The sequence below is a fragment of the Triturus cristatus genome, chromosome 7, assembly GCF_964204655.1.
Source record: "Triturus cristatus chromosome 7, aTriCri1.1, whole genome shotgun sequence".
NCBI classification, from domain to species: domain Eukaryota; kingdom Metazoa; phylum Chordata; class Amphibia; order Caudata; family Salamandridae; genus Triturus; species Triturus cristatus.
This window is the reverse complement of record NC_140590.1, coordinates 1,157,728,532-1,157,746,784: the sequence shown is the minus strand read 5'-3', so window position 1 is coordinate 1,157,746,784 and position 18,253 is coordinate 1,157,728,532. Positions and strand designations below refer to the sequence as shown.

At 47.3% G+C, this 18,253-nt stretch overlaps 1 long non-coding RNA gene across 1 annotated transcript in view; it reads right to left on the bottom strand.

The window, feature by feature from the left end:
• LOC146811314 (uncharacterized) overlaps positions 1–18,253 on the bottom strand; it is a 127,731-nt gene that overhangs the window by 97,707 nt on the left and 11,771 nt on the right. The window contains exons 2-3 of the long non-coding RNA XR_014965812.1: positions 17,372–17,465; positions 17,230–17,292 (exon numbers count right to left, since the gene is read on the bottom strand). This is a non-coding gene — a long non-coding RNA (uncharacterized LOC146811314). The remainder of the gene's footprint in view (positions 1–17,229; positions 17,293–17,371; positions 17,466–18,253) is intronic.

Genomic DNA, 18,253 nt, shown 5'->3' with positions numbered 1-18,253 from the left:
ACAAAGGGAAGGGGGTGTAACCACCCCCCTCCCAGGTCCCACCCATAAGGCGTGACCTAGCAGGCAACCCAGCCCCCCAGATTAGAATAAAATTGGTAGCTGGGCCCCAGGAGATTAGATTATCCTGAACCTGCAACTTGAACAGAAACTCTGGACCTTCGACATTCGACGAAAGAAGAAGACTGAAGAATCTCCCTTGTGGCCAAGGAGTGGCTACCCTGTGCAAACAGGCACCATCAAGAGACTTACCCTTTGCTTTGCTGAAGTTCTACGAGGGACCGACTGCAGAGCCCGACCAGAGCCTTGACTTCGAAACTTCTCCGACCCTGATCCACATCCACAGCCGAGCTGAGATCCGTGGAGGCGACGAGAGACGTGGGACCGGCTACCTGGGAAAAGTGGCGAGTATCTTCCAGCGCAGCTTCTGAGGTCCCCTCGAAGTTGTGCACCGGGGATTGAGAAGTCCCAACCCCAAGCACCATCTGCACGAAGATCAGCCCCCCACACTCCACGAGTCCTGCGTGGGGCCCTTCTGCATTTTCTTGCTTGCCGCGTCTGTCCGGTTGCTTGCCCGTTGGCTAGCGGCCTTTGCGACGACACACCTTTGAATCTTCACTGCTGGTTTGGCTCCTCCAGACTGGCTCCCGCTCCTCTGCAAAAAAAATCACCCCAGACCTTCCTGGTCTGCACCAGAAGCAAGTCCTCCATTCTTCGTGGGTTCCGCTTGCCAAGGCTTGGTGAGTCCTAGTTCGATTTCGACGCCGCCGACAGCAAGAGCCTTCGTGGGACAGCTCGCCTCCCGGTCCTGGTCGTCCTCGACGTCTCCTGGTACCCGTGGCTGCTGCGACAAGCTTCCCCTCTTCGCCTGCAATCTTCACGACATCGCCTGGTTCCTTCCTGGTTCCACGTGGTCACTGGCTAGTGACCCAGACTCTGTCCCCTCTGCTTGCAGGTACCCTTCCTTCTTGATCCCGTCCTTGGGTTCCACCGGACACTCTGCACTGACTGCCTGTCTGCAACTTTCCTTCAGGCATCCATAGAAGTCCACGACGAAACCCGACGCAAGTTCACACCTATGCACCCGCAGCCCGTGGGCTAGGTAACTTGGGTACTTCGGTGCTCACAAGGGTAGTGACTATCCTAGGGTCTAGTTTCCGAGTCTCGACTTTCTAGCTACTCCAGAAGTGTCCTAAAACTGCTTATTTCAGAACTGTACTATTTCTATCGATTTTACGCATTACGCGTGAGTGTTTCCACTCTGCACCTGAATCCCGTGGGCCTCCCACTTCCTAACTGTTGGTAGTGTAGTGTAGCCCCAGCGATTCCCTAGGCCTAGGCCTATTCTATTTCCGTGACAGTGGTCCTTATACCACTTCTTTAGTATATGGTTTGCGTGGCCCCTAGGGCCTAACTGTATTACTTACCTGTGTGACTTAATGTATGCTTAAATAAGACTGTGTTGTACTTACCTCGAATCTCATAAAGAGTGCTGAGGGTTTGACTAGAATAAATACACTTTATTTTATATATATATCTGTTGTGGTGTCCTTTCATTTGGTATTCAAGGGATTATATATGGTATCACAGCTGGCTTCACATGCCATTCAGAGTTTAGCCTAAGACTGCTCTTGTCCATGCTACCACTAGGATAGCTGGTCTATAAGGTTGACTTTACAACCAATCACCATAAGGGTTGTTAGGACTGATATAAGGTGTACACTAGAACTAGTGACATCATACATCAGGCCAACTTCTCACATTGGTGGCTGCGGTGGGATCTGAGCTTGCTGTTGTAATACCATTGTAATCTTGAGATACTAAATTGAAAGATCACACAGATATTGTTTAGGTACATATAACATAGATTATAATACTTAAGTCCTACTGGACTTAGTTGTTGTAGGTTGAAGGGCCTGACACACCCTGACTACAGCTACTAGAGAGGTTTAGTAGATACAACTTGTGTAGGTAGGTGCACACACCACACCCTCACTAGAATCATGTCCCTGAATGGAGATCACACTGATACTCCCTCAAGAGAGGAGAATCCTGGACAGATTCCCTCTAGATATGATGCATTCACTTTCCAGGAGATGAGACAACTGTGTACCTCCAGGAGATTAAAACAGGGTTCCAACCCTACCCTTAGACAGCTAGTGGAGCTTCTGGAGGCCTATGATGCTGAAAGAGCTGCCAAGTATGGTGCCATAGCTGTAGATAAGGGCCTCCCCTCCACAGAAGAGACCCCTGACTTAACTGATACAGATGAGTTAGAAGAGACCTCAGAGGAAGAGGGAGGTAGCAAGACCCCAGTCAGAAGACTTAGTCAGGCTAACTTAAGCTTGCATGGGAGCTTCCATGGGAGCTTCCCTTACAGGCCCCCAAGTAATCTTAAAAAGAGAGATAGGAGGGGTAGATCTCCCTCAGGGGACTCTCTCCACTCCTATCACTCAAGAAGCTCCAATGCTTCATCCCACACGGAGATGACCTCCCCCCAGAGGAGAAAGCATCAGGCCAGAATGAGGGAAGCCAATCTGAGAATTGAAAGGGAAGAACTTGCCCTTGCCAAAGAGAAGCTTGCTCTGGCCAGAGAGCAAAAATTGTGTGGGTCAGAACCCACTGGTGGCAGCAACATTCCTAGAGATAGGGATAGGTCTTATGACCATAGAAACCTAAGCAAGATAGTCCCCCAATACAAAAATGGGGATGACATCCACAAGTCGATGACTGCTTTGGAGAGGGCCTGCAAACTACAGCAGGTACCCCAGAGTCAGTGGGCAGCTATCTTGTGGCTCTCCTTTTCTGACAAAGGTAGAGACAAGCTCCTCACAGTTAGTGATGAGGATGCTGACAATTACAAAGTCCTGAAGAGTGCTCTGATAGATGGGTTTGGCTTAACCACTGAGCAATATAGGTTGTTGTTCAGAGACACCCAGAAGACACAGACACAGGACTGGTCTGATTTTGTGGATTGTGCCACTAAGGCTTTGGAAGGTTGGTTAACTGGCAGCAAGGTGCAGGACTATACAGGATTGTACAACTTGATTATGAGGGAGCAGGTCCTTAATAATTGTCAAAACCAGCTTCTCCATCAACACCTGGTAGACTCAGATTTGACCTCTCCCCAAGAATTGGGAAAAAGGGCAGATAAATGGGTCAGGACCAGGATTAGGCCTAAAAATCAGGGTGGTGACCAAAAGAAAGATACCACCAAGCCTCAAGAGAAGGGTGGGGATAAAACAAAAGAGAAATCTTCCTCAGGGCCCCAAAACTCCACACAGGGTGGTGGGTCCCAAGCACCCTCCTCTACCACAGTTAAAAAGCCTTACTGCCATGAGTGTAAAATTCCGGGGCATTGGAAAACTGACAGCAGTTGCCCAAAGGCTAAAAACAAAACTGTTCCTCCAATTACTCCTGTCACACCACCTATTACTGTCAGCAGTAATCCCCCAGGTGGTGGGAGTGCCCCCAAAAATTTGGTTGGGTTTTCTTGGGGAACACAGGGGGGCCCTGGCTTAGCCAATTCCCCTACAGCAGCTACTCTTGTCTGTGATGGTGGCATGGGGTTTGCCAACTTCACTGCCTGTCCCAACACTTTGGGTAGGTACATACAGGAGCCCTACATTAATGGTAGAAAAGCTAAGGCCTACAGAGACACTGGAGTTAGCATCACTATGGTGGCCCATAGGCTAGTTCCCTCTGAGCAGCTTTTGCCTGGTTTCTCATACCAGGTAACTAACATTGATGGCAAACAGAACAGTCATCCCATGGCAGAGGTATGTCTCAGCTGGGGAGGTGTCACTGGCCCTAAAAGGGTGGCAGTGTCTCCAACCTTGCCTGTGGACTGCTTACTGGGGAAGGACTTAGAACTCTCAGCTTGGGTTGGAGTTGAACAAGACACCCATTCCAAAATGGTAGGCCTTTCAAAAAAGGGTAGTGGGGTTGTGCCAACCACAACCCCTGTCCAAGTAGATTTCCTCCCTGAAAAGGTTGGAAGGGCAGTGGTAGCCACAGCCCAGGCAAAGACAGACTTCCCTGTAGAGATTGGCAGAGCTGTGACAGTCACAGTTCAAACCCAAACTGAGTGCCTCCCTGAAAAGGTTGGCAAGGCTGTAATGGTCTCAGCCCACACTCAGACTGACATAGGTGTAGTGAAGCCTGAAACTATGGATCACTCCACACAAACAGAGAGTAGTGGGGAGGAAGAAAAGTCTCCCTCTCCCCAGACATTAGGAAAAGGTCAGCCTCCTCAGGGATCTGACATCACCCCTTGTGAAAGAACTGCCCCAGAGGTAGCCAGGCCTGGCCTGGCAGAGCCTCTGATGTCAGTGGCCCCTTCCAAGGTGGGACCCAGTCTGGTACAGGTAGCCTGCCTCTCTCTACCCTACCTCAGTCAGCCCAGGGCTGCAGAGGTCAGGGAGGCCAGTGGACCCCAAGAGGGCCCAGGCCACAAGAACCCCCCCATCAAAAGAATGAGGATTGCCTGGCTAGTAGCCCTAGCCAGGTGATGGTAAAAAAAACATTCCTGAGGGATCTCCTTTACAGGTAGTTAGGGACCTCCCCCAGAGGGATTCTATTGGGCACAGGCAAACATGGGACCTTAGGGCCCCAAACCTGACCTGTCCCTCCAGTAAGCCCACAAAAGGGACCCAGCCTCCAGCTTTAGGAAGCCAGAGGCTGACCCTGAGAGCACAGTGCAACTCAGTTAAAAAAAGAAAGGCATCCATGGTGGAGGATGATTGGAGGAAGCTGAGGCCTCACTTTGAGGACACTCACTTCAGTACTCCATCTCAACACCAGCCTTTTACTTTGCAGAGACACACCAAAGGTAGAGATTCCCTATGGTGGAGACCCTATGATACCTTTAGGGTGAGGGATTGCTTAGTGGACCATGAGACAGGGGGTAACCATGCCAGTGCTGGTCCTTCCTTATATGGCCACTTAGGCAATAGAGACTTACCTTGTCAAGGACAGCCTTATCTCCTTTCGTTTGGGGGGGGGGGTTGTGTAGGGAGGTGGATATCTGACTATGGTTACCCCCAACTTTTTGCCTAGTGTCTAGCTGGTTTTTCGACTTAGTTGGCCTGAGATCCTGCTATTCAGGGTCTCAGGCTGTCTGCTCTCTCTTTATAATGGACTCCATGTACCCTAGGTACATACCCAATTGGTAAGGATCACCTTATTGGACCCTGTACAGTGTACCCTAGGTATCCAGGGCATAGGTGTACCCTAGGCCTCCCAGGGGCTGCAGCATGTATTATGCCACCCCTGGTCTGGCCTTCCAATCAGACACAACTGGCTGATCACTCAGCTGGGGCAAGGTCGTGTAATCACCCCTTGCTTAGATATAGTATACCTATATCTACCCTTAAAATAGACACATGTGTACCTATCAGCCACTCCTATGGCAGGCCTTAACAATCCTGGAGGCAGAGTGCTTGGTAACATGTGAGATGGTGCTCTAGCATGAGCTGAGCCTGTCTGCAGCTTTCGGAACCAAGTCCTTATAGCTGTTCTATGATATAGCCTACCATATACTCTTAAAGTGCCTTATAATCTTAAACGGTTATGGTAACTATGGTTTGGCTTTATCAAAACATGTTGTGTAAGGTGTCTAACACTTTGGAATAATACCCCCATCCCATTTCTGGGGATGAGGATATTATCCCTCCCTTCTAGAGGGAGAAGACATGTTGAAACCTACTTACCCGGTTAAAGTTAACCAGAGCCCCAGCATCACAAAATGGATGCTGCTGCCACGACACAAGTCTGACCTCCTGCTGCTGGGAGTGATCCCGGCACGGCAGGTTTGGACAATAGGTTTCCTGCCTTGGGAGGTGCGAGCACCACCCCAGACAGGCCTTAGTGTATTGGGGCAGGGAGGGATGAAAGAACGAGACACTGCCTGGGGCACACAAGCTGTCCCATGCATAGTCCAGTTCAAACCAGTGCTGGGGCCCTCCAGCCCCAGTCCCGGCGCGAAACTGGACAAAGGGAAGGGGGTGTAACCACCCCCCTCCCAGGTCCCGCCCATAAGGCGTGACCTAGCAGGCAACCCAGCCCCCCAGATTAGTATAAGAGTGGTAGCTGGGCCCCAGGAGATTAGATTATCCTGAACCTGCAACTTGCATAGAAACTCTGGACCTTCGACATTCCACGAAAGAAGAAGACTGAAGAATCTCCCTTGTGGCCAAGGAGTGGCTACCCTGTGCAAACAGGCACCATCAAGAGACTTACCCTTTGCTTTGCTGAAGTTCTACGAGGGACAGACTGCAGAGCCCGACCAGAGCCTTGACTTCCAAACTTCTCCGACCCTGATCCACATCCACAGCCGAGCTGAGATCCGTGGAGGCGACGAGAGACGTGGGACCGGCTACCTGGGAAAAGTGGCGAGTATCTTCCAGCGCAGCTTCTGAGGTACCCTCGAAGTTGTGCACCGGGGATTGAGAAGCCCCAACCCCAAGCACCATCTGCACCGAAGATCAGCCCCCCACACTCCACGAGTCCTGCGTGGGGCCCTTCTGCATTTTCTTGCTTGCCGCGTCTGTCCGGTTGCTTGCCCGTTGGCTAGCAGCCTTTGCGACGACACACCTTTGAATCTTCACTGCTGGTTTGGCTCCTCCAGACTGGCTCCCGCTCCTCTGCAAAAGAGAAGCACCCCAGACCTTCCTGGTCTGCACCAGAAGCAAGTACTCCATTCTTCGTGGGTTCCGCTTGCCAAGGCTTGGTGAGTCCTAGTTCGACTTCGACGCCGCCGACAGCAAGAGCCTTCGTGGGACAGCTCGCCTCCCGGTCCTGGTCGTCCTCGACGTCTCCTGGTACCCGTGGCTGCTGTGACAACCTTCACCTCTTCGCCTGCAATCTTCACGACATCGCCTGGTTCCTTCCTGGTTCCACGTGGTCACTGGCTAGTGACCCAGACTCTGTCCCCTCTGCTTGCAGGTACCCTTCCTTCTTGATCCCGGCCTTGGGATCCACCGGACACTCTGCACTGACTGCCTGTCAGCAACTTTCCTTCAGGCATCCATAGAAGTCCACGACGAAACCCGACGCAAGTTCACACCTATGCACCCGCAGCCCGTGGGCTAGGTAACTTGGGTACTTCGGTGCTCACAAGGGTAGTGACTATCCTAGGTTCTAGTTTCCGAGTCTCGACTTTCTAGCTACTCCAGAAGTGTCCTAAAACTGCTTATTTCAGAACTGTACTATTTCTTTCGATTTTACGCATTACGCGTGAGTGTTTCCACTCTGCACCTGAATCCCGTGGGCCTCCCACTTCCTAACTGTTGGTAGTGTAGTGTAGCCCCAGAGATTCCCTAGGCCTAGGCCTATTCTATTTCCGTGACAGTGGTCCTTATACCACTTCTTTAGTATATGGTTTGCGTGGCCCCTAGGGCCTAACTGTATTACTTACCTGTGTGACTTAATGTATGCTTAAATAAGACTGTGTTGTACTTACCTCGAATCTCATAAAGAGTGCTGAGGGTTTGACTAGAATAAATACACTTTATTTTATATATATATCTGTTGTGGTGTCCTTTTATTTGGTATTCAAGGGATTATATATGGTATCACAGCTGGCTTCACATGCCATTCAGAGTTTAGCCTAAGACTGCTCTTGTCCATGCTACCACTAGGATAGCTGGTCGATAAGGTTGACTTTACAACCAATCACCATAAGGGTTGTTTGGACTGATATAAGGTGTACACTAGAACTAGTGACATCATACATCAGGCCAACTTCTCACAGAGCACTACACATTGCCCCTACATTTTTCCCATCTTGCCTATCTCCACTCAGAAACACCAGACCCCCCAGTGGGTGACAACGGAAAGATCACTCCTCAAACAAGGCGAAGGATTGGGCCTCTAATACGGGGATACAATCATGCATGAACCAGTTCCACACCCAGTGTTACAGGCCACACACAAGGCATGGCACAGTCCACACTGCTTCTAAGGCCCCAGCCAGCATCTACATACCAAGGTGCCAATCTGTGGCAATGATAGCATTAGAGTTGACCAAAAGACACTCCATTGGCCCTTATGGAAAGCCCTGAACATACATTCCGTCGATCAGGTGATCCTCACTGGCGATCTAAAACCCTTCGCTCAACTGCGGGAGGAATTTGGATTACCCCCACAGCAGGCCTGGAGATACCTGCAGTTGCAACACTGTCTACAACAATGCCCTTCCATCCTTCCCGGTGGTGGCATATCTGTCGATCTGGGGCACACACAAAGGTGTTATCTCAGGACTCTATGATATCCTGATCAATCACTTGTTCTTGCACCCCCTCCTACACAGTCTCCGCACAAATGGCAGGCAAGGCTACAACACACAGTTGCGGAGGAAGATTGGACAGATATAGTAGAAGTCCTAGACAAGGGAACTCGAGAAGTCTGATTAAAATGTTGCCTCTTCAAAACTCGACACAACTGGTACTGGACCCCAGTGAAACTCCACAGGGCTGTCCTGCTACCACATTCCATATGCTGGGTGTGCCCAGGCGTGCAATGTGATCTCCCCCATATACTCTGTGAGTGTTCCTCTGCCCAATACTTTTAGTCCATTGTGGGGACTACCATGGGAGCATTGATACCCCTCTGCCTACCTCTCCATCCCTCAGTTATCCTCCTGCATGACACCAGCACCATCAGACATCACACGACCACAACGTCGCCTCCTTCATACAGCACTATCTGCAGCTAAACCCTGCATTTTAAGGAAATGGAGATCACCTGACCCTCCCTCCCCAGAGAAATGGATGGCGGCGATGATCCAAACGGCTTCATACGAACGTGTTATATATGGCCTGCAGGACCGGATGGAGGTATATACACAGACGTGGGCCCCTTTCTCAGTAAGGCCATGGACTAAGACTCTGCAGCCCCACCCAGCCTGACTCCATCTGTCAGTTCGATAACCATAGCTAGAAGAAGCTCCCATTCCCCTGCCATAAATGTCCCATTATCCTATAGTAACTCTCTTCCCTATGTCCTCTACCCCCTCTTTCCCCACTCCCTATCCCTCCCTTCTCCATCTCTTCCTCTCCTCTTATTATCACTTCTGTTTTCAACACTTTTTCCCCCTCCCCTTCAACAAAACCCCTCCCCCCAGACTTCTTGCTAGGCCCTCAGCTACCATATGGACACCTAGGCGTGAGCCCCCTTCGAACAATCTCCCCCTTCCATCTAGAGCTGATTACCACTATCCCATCGCAGCATGCTGGTGTGCAACCATTACATGTGGGACTGCGGACTACCAAGCCCCCTCTTGGTTTTGGACTAACACCCCGCACACCCTGAGACTCAGACACATCCTATCCCCTGCATCCCTCCCTCCTGCACAACATTATATGCCCACCCTCTTCTCTTTCCTACCAACGATACCACCCAATAATTGTTGCTCCCCCATGCCCAAATATGACCAGGGGCTGCATAACCTCGTCCACTTATCACCCTCACTCCTACCCGCCCCCCTCCTCCCTGCTCCATAATGATCATCGAACTGTCCCAACATGAATATCCCTCTCCCCGTTTTCCATATTTTCTGTTCTGTACACGCACTATTGTACCCATACCTCAAATCTATTGCATACCATATGCTGGCAAATGCTCCTACAACATGTAGTCTCCACACCGGATACCTATCACCTACGGACCATCATGAGCCGCTCTATTATCATTGTTGTTACCACACTAATAAAACCATCTTCTACAGTGTATAGCCCTGTACGCAATGATGTACTCGGTTCTATAGATGTTGTTGTCCTGGATTTCGGTGAAAATGACTCTGAGGCTGTTAATCCTCATGGCCTCTTGCATCCTGCTGGTAAACCATGCACTGTGGCATATGCGGGCTCTGCAGTGGGACCTGAAGTTCCAATGAGCACGGCATTGAATAAATCTCACTGACCTGGTTCAGATTTCAGAGAGCACTGTGAAAGACCTGCAGTGGTGGCTAACAGACCGAGATTTGATCGAGGGCAGACCTCTCTCCCTTACCCACCCAGACCTTACAGTAGTGACGGATGTGTTCCTTCTGAGATGGGGTGGCCATCTGGGAGAGATGGAGATCAGAGGACTCTAGTCTCCGGCAGAGGCCAAGCTCCATATAAATATGTTGGAGCTTCGGGCGATCCAACTGGCACTGAAAGCCTTTTTACCATCCATAAAGGGAAGGCTGATACAGGTGTTCATGGCCAACACTACCGTCATGTATATAGACCAGAGAGGGTTTTGGAAACAGGATAAATGGCGCTCAGGCAGATAAACGGACAGATGAAGTAAGAAGAACAAAGAACCAATGCTTAACGGTGCAAACAGGTCAGGGGAATACCCAAAACCCCTGTATAAGGTGTGGGCGAAAGCCCATACCAGAACAATTGTAAGCAAATCCTGTGCACACGTGACAATTTTGTTAATGAGATCACAGAAAGAACAACAAAGTTCAATGAACAATGAAGAGATGTTGTTTTAATTCAAAAGATGTTTTCATCAGAACAAAGGGCGCCAGCCGACACGTGTTTCGTCAACAGTAGAACAACTGTGACTCTTCAGGGCTGGGAAACAATATGATAATGGATCAAAAACCAAAAGCAAAAGGAGAGGAGTGATAATAGAAATAAACATGGTGGTGACAAAACATAACGTAATTAAAAAAACAATCCAAGAGCACGGTAAATCAGGTGACAGAATAAGTAACATCGCACTGAACGAAAAAGGCAAATCCCAAGAAAAAAAAGGGGTTACAACAAAAGGGAGAAGAAAACGACAAGAGAATTGAAAGGAATGGTAAGGGTTCATTGATAGAAAGTGAAAAGCAAAGTGCATGAGAAAATAAAATCATATAGAATAACTAAAAGGCCTCAACAAGTGGTAATGCCTAATTAAATAACATTGGCAAGAAACAAAATGTAGAGGAAGCCTTGACATAATTACACAAAGTAAGCGATGGAAACATATTAAGCAGAAGCAAATTAGAATGAAAGAACATTTGTATTTAAGAAAAACAGCCTCAAGTTGCGCAAAAACACGGAAATTTAAACTAGAAATTCGCAAACATGTAGAACATTAATCGTCAAGACTGCAACAACTGTGAAGCAAAAGGGCAGAAACGAGGTGGGGGTAACGCTCAAAGTACAACGGATGTGAAAAGCGTGCAAGGCAGTAGTAGAAAGGAGTACAAATGCATTAGAGCATGCAACTATCAAAAGGTACGCGGCACTAGGTAGGAGCGGAATGGAAAGACAAGTAAATGCCGACCGGTAATGTCAATGGGCAACTAAGGCTAGGAAAACGGCAAGGTAGTAATGAAAAGAAACGCAAATGTGGAAAGTGTGTAGGAGCAGGCTGAGAGGAGGGTATAGTAGTGGAGTCGAAAGCAACGTGGTGCGGAAAGAAAAAACGTCACACAAGCAAAAACTCACCACGATGAGCAATGTCAGGAGAAACAATGAAATGCCGTAGGGATCAAGGGTAGAGCGGTCTCCCATGGGTCGGTGCGACCAGGAAACCAATGGCCTGGAAGAAACACGGTAGGATTGAAGAACTAATGGGCACAGCGAAAGTACGGCATGAAAGCCAATGCGTACGGGGATTAAGAAATACCTGTATGTAACGGTGTGAGGTAGAAGATCTGGCTGCCGAAGTGCGGGAGGAAGGAGGGAAAACCGGAAACCGGTTATAAAGACAAAACACACCCGACGACTAGAAGGCTAACCTTCGTGAAAATAACCGGAAGTGGTGGGTTCTGGTGACGTTGGTGTTGTAAAAACAAAGGAGAGACTAAGCCCAATGGATCATGTTGTTGCAAGCATAAATCATGACGTGAAATAAGTAACAATAGAGCAAAAGCATGAATACACAAACGGGAAATGGGCAGAATGCCTCATCCACAGTACTACCGTCATGTGGTAAGTGCAACAAACAGGGCAGAGTGGGGTCGTTGATGCTTCGTCAAGAGGCCCTGTGTCTTTGGACTTGGCTAGAACAACAGGGCATTTTCCTGGTGGGTCCTGGTGGGTCAACACCTGGTCGATTCTCTGAACACCAGGGTTGATGAGCTCAGCCAAAGGTGCCTTGCAGTGGTGAGAGCCTTGGTTAGATCTGTTTGCCTCAGAAGAGAACGCGCAATGTCAGCAGTTTTGCACAGTGGAGTTTCGAAGGGGGCTCTCGCTCGGCGACGCTTTTCGCTGCGAGTGGAGCTCAGGCCTCCTATGTGACTTTCCGCCCATACCACTTTGGCCCAGAGTGCTGAAGAAGATCATGAGCAACCGGGCACAAGTTATTATTGGGCACAGAGAATTTGGTATCCTGAGCTTCTAGACTTGAGCATCGATCCTCCGGTCAGGTTGCCCGTTCTGGAAAATCTTCTGTTGCAGCAGCAGGGGAGGATCCTCCACCCAAACATATCCACTCTCCGCCTCCTTGTGTGGAGACTGAGCGGCGAGAGTTGACAGCTTTTGACCTCCCTCCCGAAGTCTGTGAGGTTATTTTGGCAGCCTGGCGTCCCTCCACAAAATTGGTATATCACTGCCGATGGAACACATTTTGTAAATATTGTACAGACAGGTCTATTGACCCTCTATCTGCATCTTTATCTGATATCCTCCTGTTCATACTTTCCTTGGCCCAGCAGGTTCTGCTCTGGGCACCTAGAAGGGCTACCTTTCGGCCCTTTCCTCTTTTCTTCGACTGCCTGATAAGCCTTCTTTTCAAATCACCTCTGGTAGACATTCTTGATGGGGTTAATGCACTTTTTTCCCCCTTCACCCTTTATTAGGCCACAGTGGGACCTTATTTGGTTCTCACTTTTCTTGATGTGTGCTGCCATCAGCGGCTGCTCACCCTCAAAACAGCCTTCTTAGTGGCAATAACCTCTGCCAGGAGGGTGAGAGAACGGCAGGCACTGTCATCACAGCCTCCTTACCTGACAGTCTTTCCAGGTGAACTGGTGCACCGCACAGGGGCATCTTTCCTCCCTAAGGTGGTGACACCCTATCACATGATACAGTCGGTTACTCTTCCCACCTTCTACATGCCACCGCACCCTCCCAAAGAAGAGAAGCATCTCCATCGTCTGGAGCCAAAAAGAGAATTATTATTCTATCTCGATCCAACCAGAGTTTCGGGTGGATGACCAACTCTTTATAGTGTACATGGGTGCAAAGAAAGGGTGTGCTGTCCAAAAGAGGACTATATCCCACTGGGTTATTCTCTGTATCAAAATTTGCTATGCCCTAGCGAAGAAAGATCCCCCTGAAGGGCAAATGCGGCCACTACCGCTCTCCAGCGTGGTGTCTCCGTTTCTGATATTTACCAAGCAGCCACATGGGCATCGCTGCACACGTTTAGCAGACACCACTGCCTGGATTCCTAGGTTTGCAGAGAAGACCTGTTTGGTCGCTCTGTTTTGCAGGATTGTCTGGTCTACACCTTTCAACAGTCCCTCCGCCGGGGATGGTATTGCTTGGGTATCTGTTCAAAGGTTAGGAATCTGTTACTAGATGTCTCTATCAGATGAATGAGTTACTTACATTCAATAACGCCTTAGCTGATAGAGACATGATCTAGCCGCAGGTTCCTTACAGACCCACCAATCCTCCCCGCACTGTGGAATTGTTTTTATTGTAAGGGATGTTCCCCTTCAGGGCCCTAGCTGTTCATATTTTAACACACCATGGTCAGTCACTTCATGGCTTCGCACTTCTGGCGTGGAAAGTCGTGAAGAGTACTGACGTCAAAGTGCCAAAGTGGTGGTTATATTGACGATGTGGACGTCACCACCACAACATGTACGACGACCGATCCCACAACTTTCCCACACAAAAAAACAGGTGCCCCCAGCAAAACCAGGTTGTTTTATGATAGGTAATTTTGAAGTCTCCACAGTATGGTTTGGGCCATTTCCTGTTGCAGCCACTATGCCTACCCACACAAGTGAGTAGATGGTAGGAAATGTGTGTCAGCCTGGTGATCCCACAACTTTCCCACACAGAAAGAGAGGGAAATGTGATTTTTTCAGCTAAATGTGAGGTTTGCAGGGGATTCTGGGTAGGGAAAAGTTGGGGGATCCATGCAAGCCATACCGCACTGGACTCCCCAGGGTATCTAGGGTTTGGTAGGTTTCCCTAGATGGCCGCTGAGCCCGGGGCCAAATACCCAGGTCCCCCGCCTTGCAAAACCAGGTCGTTTTGTGATCGGTCATTTTGATGTCTCAACAATAGGTTTTGGGCCCTTGCATGTTGCGGGTACTTAACCCACCCACACAAGTGAGGTACCATTTTTATCGGAAGACTTTGAGGAACGCAGGGTGGTTGAAGTTTGTGGATCCACATAGATTCCAGAACTTTCCATCACAGAAATGTGAAGAAAATGTTTTTTTTTTTTACAAAGTTTGAGGTTTGCAAGGGATTCTGGGTAACAGAACCTGGTGAGAGCCACACAAGTCATCCCAGCTTGAATTCCCCTGGGTGTTTAGTTTTTAAAAATGTATAGGTTTGATAGGTTTCCCCAGGTGTCGGCAGAGATAGGGTTCAAAATCTAAAGACAGGGACTATGCAAAAAAAAGGTCTGTTTTCACTGGAAAAAAATGTGATGTGTACACATTGCGTTTTGGGCCGTTTCCTGTCTCAGGCACTAGGTCTAAACATGCAAGTGAGGTACCATTTTTATCGAAAGACTTTGGGTAACGCTGGGCAGGTGGAAGTTTGTGTATCCACGCAGATTCCAGAACTTTCCATCACAGAACTGTGAGAGAATGTTTTTTTTGCACAGTTTGAGGAGGTTTGCAAGCGATTCTGGGTAACAGAACCTGGTGTGAGCCTCACAAGTCATCCCATCCTGGATTCCTCTGGGTGCCTAGTCTTCAAACATGTACAGGTTTGCTAGGTTTCCCTAGGTGCCGGATAAGCTAGGGTTCAAAATCCACAGCTAGGCACATTGCAAAAAATGGGTCAGTTTTCCCTGGAAAAATGTACTGTGTCCACGTTGCATTTTGGCCCATTTCCTGTTGCTGGCACTAGGCCTACCCACACAAGTGAGGTGGCATTTTTATCAGGAGACTTGAGGAACACAGAATAGTAGAACAAGTGTTATTACCAATTTACTTTGTTGGGATTTCTGCTTTCCAAATGTAACACAATTTTTACAAAAAGAAGTCATTTTGAAAAATGACCTCTGCTTCACATGCATGTATGGGTACCCACAATTTGGGAGATGTGCAAATAATCACTGCTTCTAAACTCTATAGTTTAATCTCAATTAAGAATTATATAGGTTTCCTAGGTACCTATTTTGACTATTTATATTTTAGCAAATAAATTGCTATATACCCGGTACACAATGAAAAACTATTGCAAGACACACCTCAGTTATTAGCTCTGGGTTCCTCGGGTTCTAGGTGAACCTACAAGTCCTATGTATCCCCACAACCAGAAGGGTCAAGCAAATGTAACGGTATATTGCTTTAATGAATCTGTCATACTAAGCAGAATTTACAGGTGAAAAGGTTGGCACAAATGGCTGTTTTTTTCAAATAAATTTCATTTTTTTTTATTTTCAACTGTTAGTTTCTATAAAAAAAACTTTAAGGATCTGCACAAATGACCCCTTGCTGAGTTCAGAATGTTGTCTACGTTTAAGCAATGTATAGCTTTCTGAGATCCATTATTGCTTTAATACCCATTTCTACCACTAACTGGAAGGAACAAACAATAGCGAAAATAGGCTATGTCCCAGTAAAATGTCAAAACTGTGTAGAAAATGTTGGTTTTCTGACAAACATCTGCATGTCCCTGAAAGCTGAAAAGATGGTGATTTTAGCACCACAAACCCTTTGTTGATGCCATTTGCAAGGGAAAAAACGCTTTCTTCTGCAGCACTTTTTTCCCAATTTATAAAAAAAAAGATTTAGCTGTATGTTGGCTAATTTCTGGCCCCCCTCCAGGAGAATCCACAAAACCTGGGTAGCTTTAAAATGCTCAGGATGCCGGAAGAAAAGGGTGCACATTAAGTGTGGATACCTTATGTGGACAAAAAGTTATAGGGGCCTAAGCACGAACTACCCCAAATAGACAAAAAAAGGCGGGGGGAGGGTTAGCAGCAAAAGGGTTTAGCAATGCATATGATAACGCTGATTTGTAAATGGAAATGATCTGTAAAGGGAAAGTCCGGGTCTGGATTTACAGGTTGTTTTACACGTGTAAATCAACTCTTGCTATTCAGGGAAGCGTGTTTTGCACTCGTAAAAGGATTCGATCACACAGTGTTTCATTGTGAATTAATCCACGCCTGTAGTTGGATAGTGGGCATACCAGGGCGGGAATGGCCAGGAAGTGTGTACACACCTACAAACGTACCCAATTGTGGGTATTGAGAAACCAGTCACTGACCCCTTGCTGAAAACGTCGGAAAGTTACTCCTGCAATAGTTTGAAGTAAACATTTTCTCAGGATTTTAAGGGGAAGGCAACACCACCCAAAATTGATTATGATGTAGGGGAAAGGAGTTCTCTAAATGGAAAAACGTTTTCCTTCTGGAGAAAAAAAACGTAACTGTTAGCCAGTCCATTTGCACTAGCACTATGAAAATATACGAGTGTATATTTTTGCTATAGAAAATGGAATTGACAAAGGTTTATCAGGACTCCGCCTAGAAATCTGAAATTGTCGTAGGTTTCCTCCTGTTGTGCTTCTGAAAGGATTTTTATTTCCAGAAGCTGTAAATGTTCACCCAATATGTGTGGATAATATTAATGTTAATGTAAAAAGGAAGCTACTAAATTGTGCAGTAACATGCACAGTGATAGTAAAGAAATAAAGGATGGAATGGCCATGCAGAGATCATTGCGTTGTTACAGAAATGCAAATAGTACAAAGAAGGTAGTGATAGAACAGGCACAGAGACTTAAATGGATTCAACACATGAAAGAGATTTCTCTAAACAGGCATTTACACGTATCTTTCTTCCAACGCAAATCTGAAATCATTATGGAAGGATCTAAACATGAAGGGCATCCACCCTACCTTCTTTTAAGTCTGGTCATCACCTTTCCCTCTTCATGTGTTGCCTGACCGTATCTGTGTTCTGTGGGTCTTTATGTTGGCCTTTATTTCAGAACGTCCTAAAGTTCTCTGACACTTTGTGGGGATCTATGTTTTGTTGTTTGTGTGTATATTTTGAGATAGGCTTAAATGGAGTAAATATTATTTAAATAACACTCACTTCATGAGCAGTTTTCGAGGCAGCCAAAAGCAGAAGAAGTCATGTGACCTGCCCAGCAGTGTCCTGAAGAAAGAGAAAATGATGAATCGCGGTCATTTATCCTGCAATGGTAAGAAGCTCCAGGACGTTCATGCTCACTCACCGTCTCTCCTGCTGGTGTGCATGATCCGCACCCCTGTGACTTGAAAGACTATCTTTCTTTCTGCTTGGCCGACGAACCCTAGCGCTTCTTGGACCTGGAAAATCATCAGTTCAACGTCAATATTGGGAAGAAAAAAAGCTATGTAAAACACAGATGCTTGTTATGTATGAGAATGCAACACTGATAATGTAAAAAAAAATACTTAGAATATCACAATTGCAATTAAAATTACTTTAGCTGCACCTGCGTATTTGAATCAGTCCCCGATTATTCAGTCTCATTCCCACTGATTGCCCATACTCTTGCTTTAGATTTGGCTTGCCAGCGCAGCTATCTCAACACCTGTTTTTTAATGTATATAGAATGGACTTCGCTCCATCCAGGGTAGTATCTATCTCCTACCCCATGCTACTAGCTGTTTGGGGAAAATTAGACCTTTTACGGACTGCAAGGCATGAGGGACCATTTTATGTCTGAAAAGTACGCTGAATTATGACATATTAACTCATACCTAGATTTGCATACATAAATCAATCCTTTTTTTCATTTTTGTTTCAGTATGGCAGTCTTTTTTCTAAAGTTTAAGACAGGAATTACGGGCGATTTTCTCCCAACGTCCTCTTTGTTCTTTCCCCTCAGTGTCTTTCAAGTACGACGATTTTGTGTGGTTTTATCACAGTATGAATTTTCCCATTGTATTCTAAATATTTCTCTTCTATATTGTTCTTCCTCCCTCACCTGTTCTCATGTTTAAAAAAATTCCAAAAAGCCAACAGACACACACACATGCTGTTTTCACTTGTTATCACCGTGAAGCCAGACACATTGGCTTTGCTTATCCTTCCCAACTCGAAATCAAGGTCCGGCCTCTCCTCCCCACGC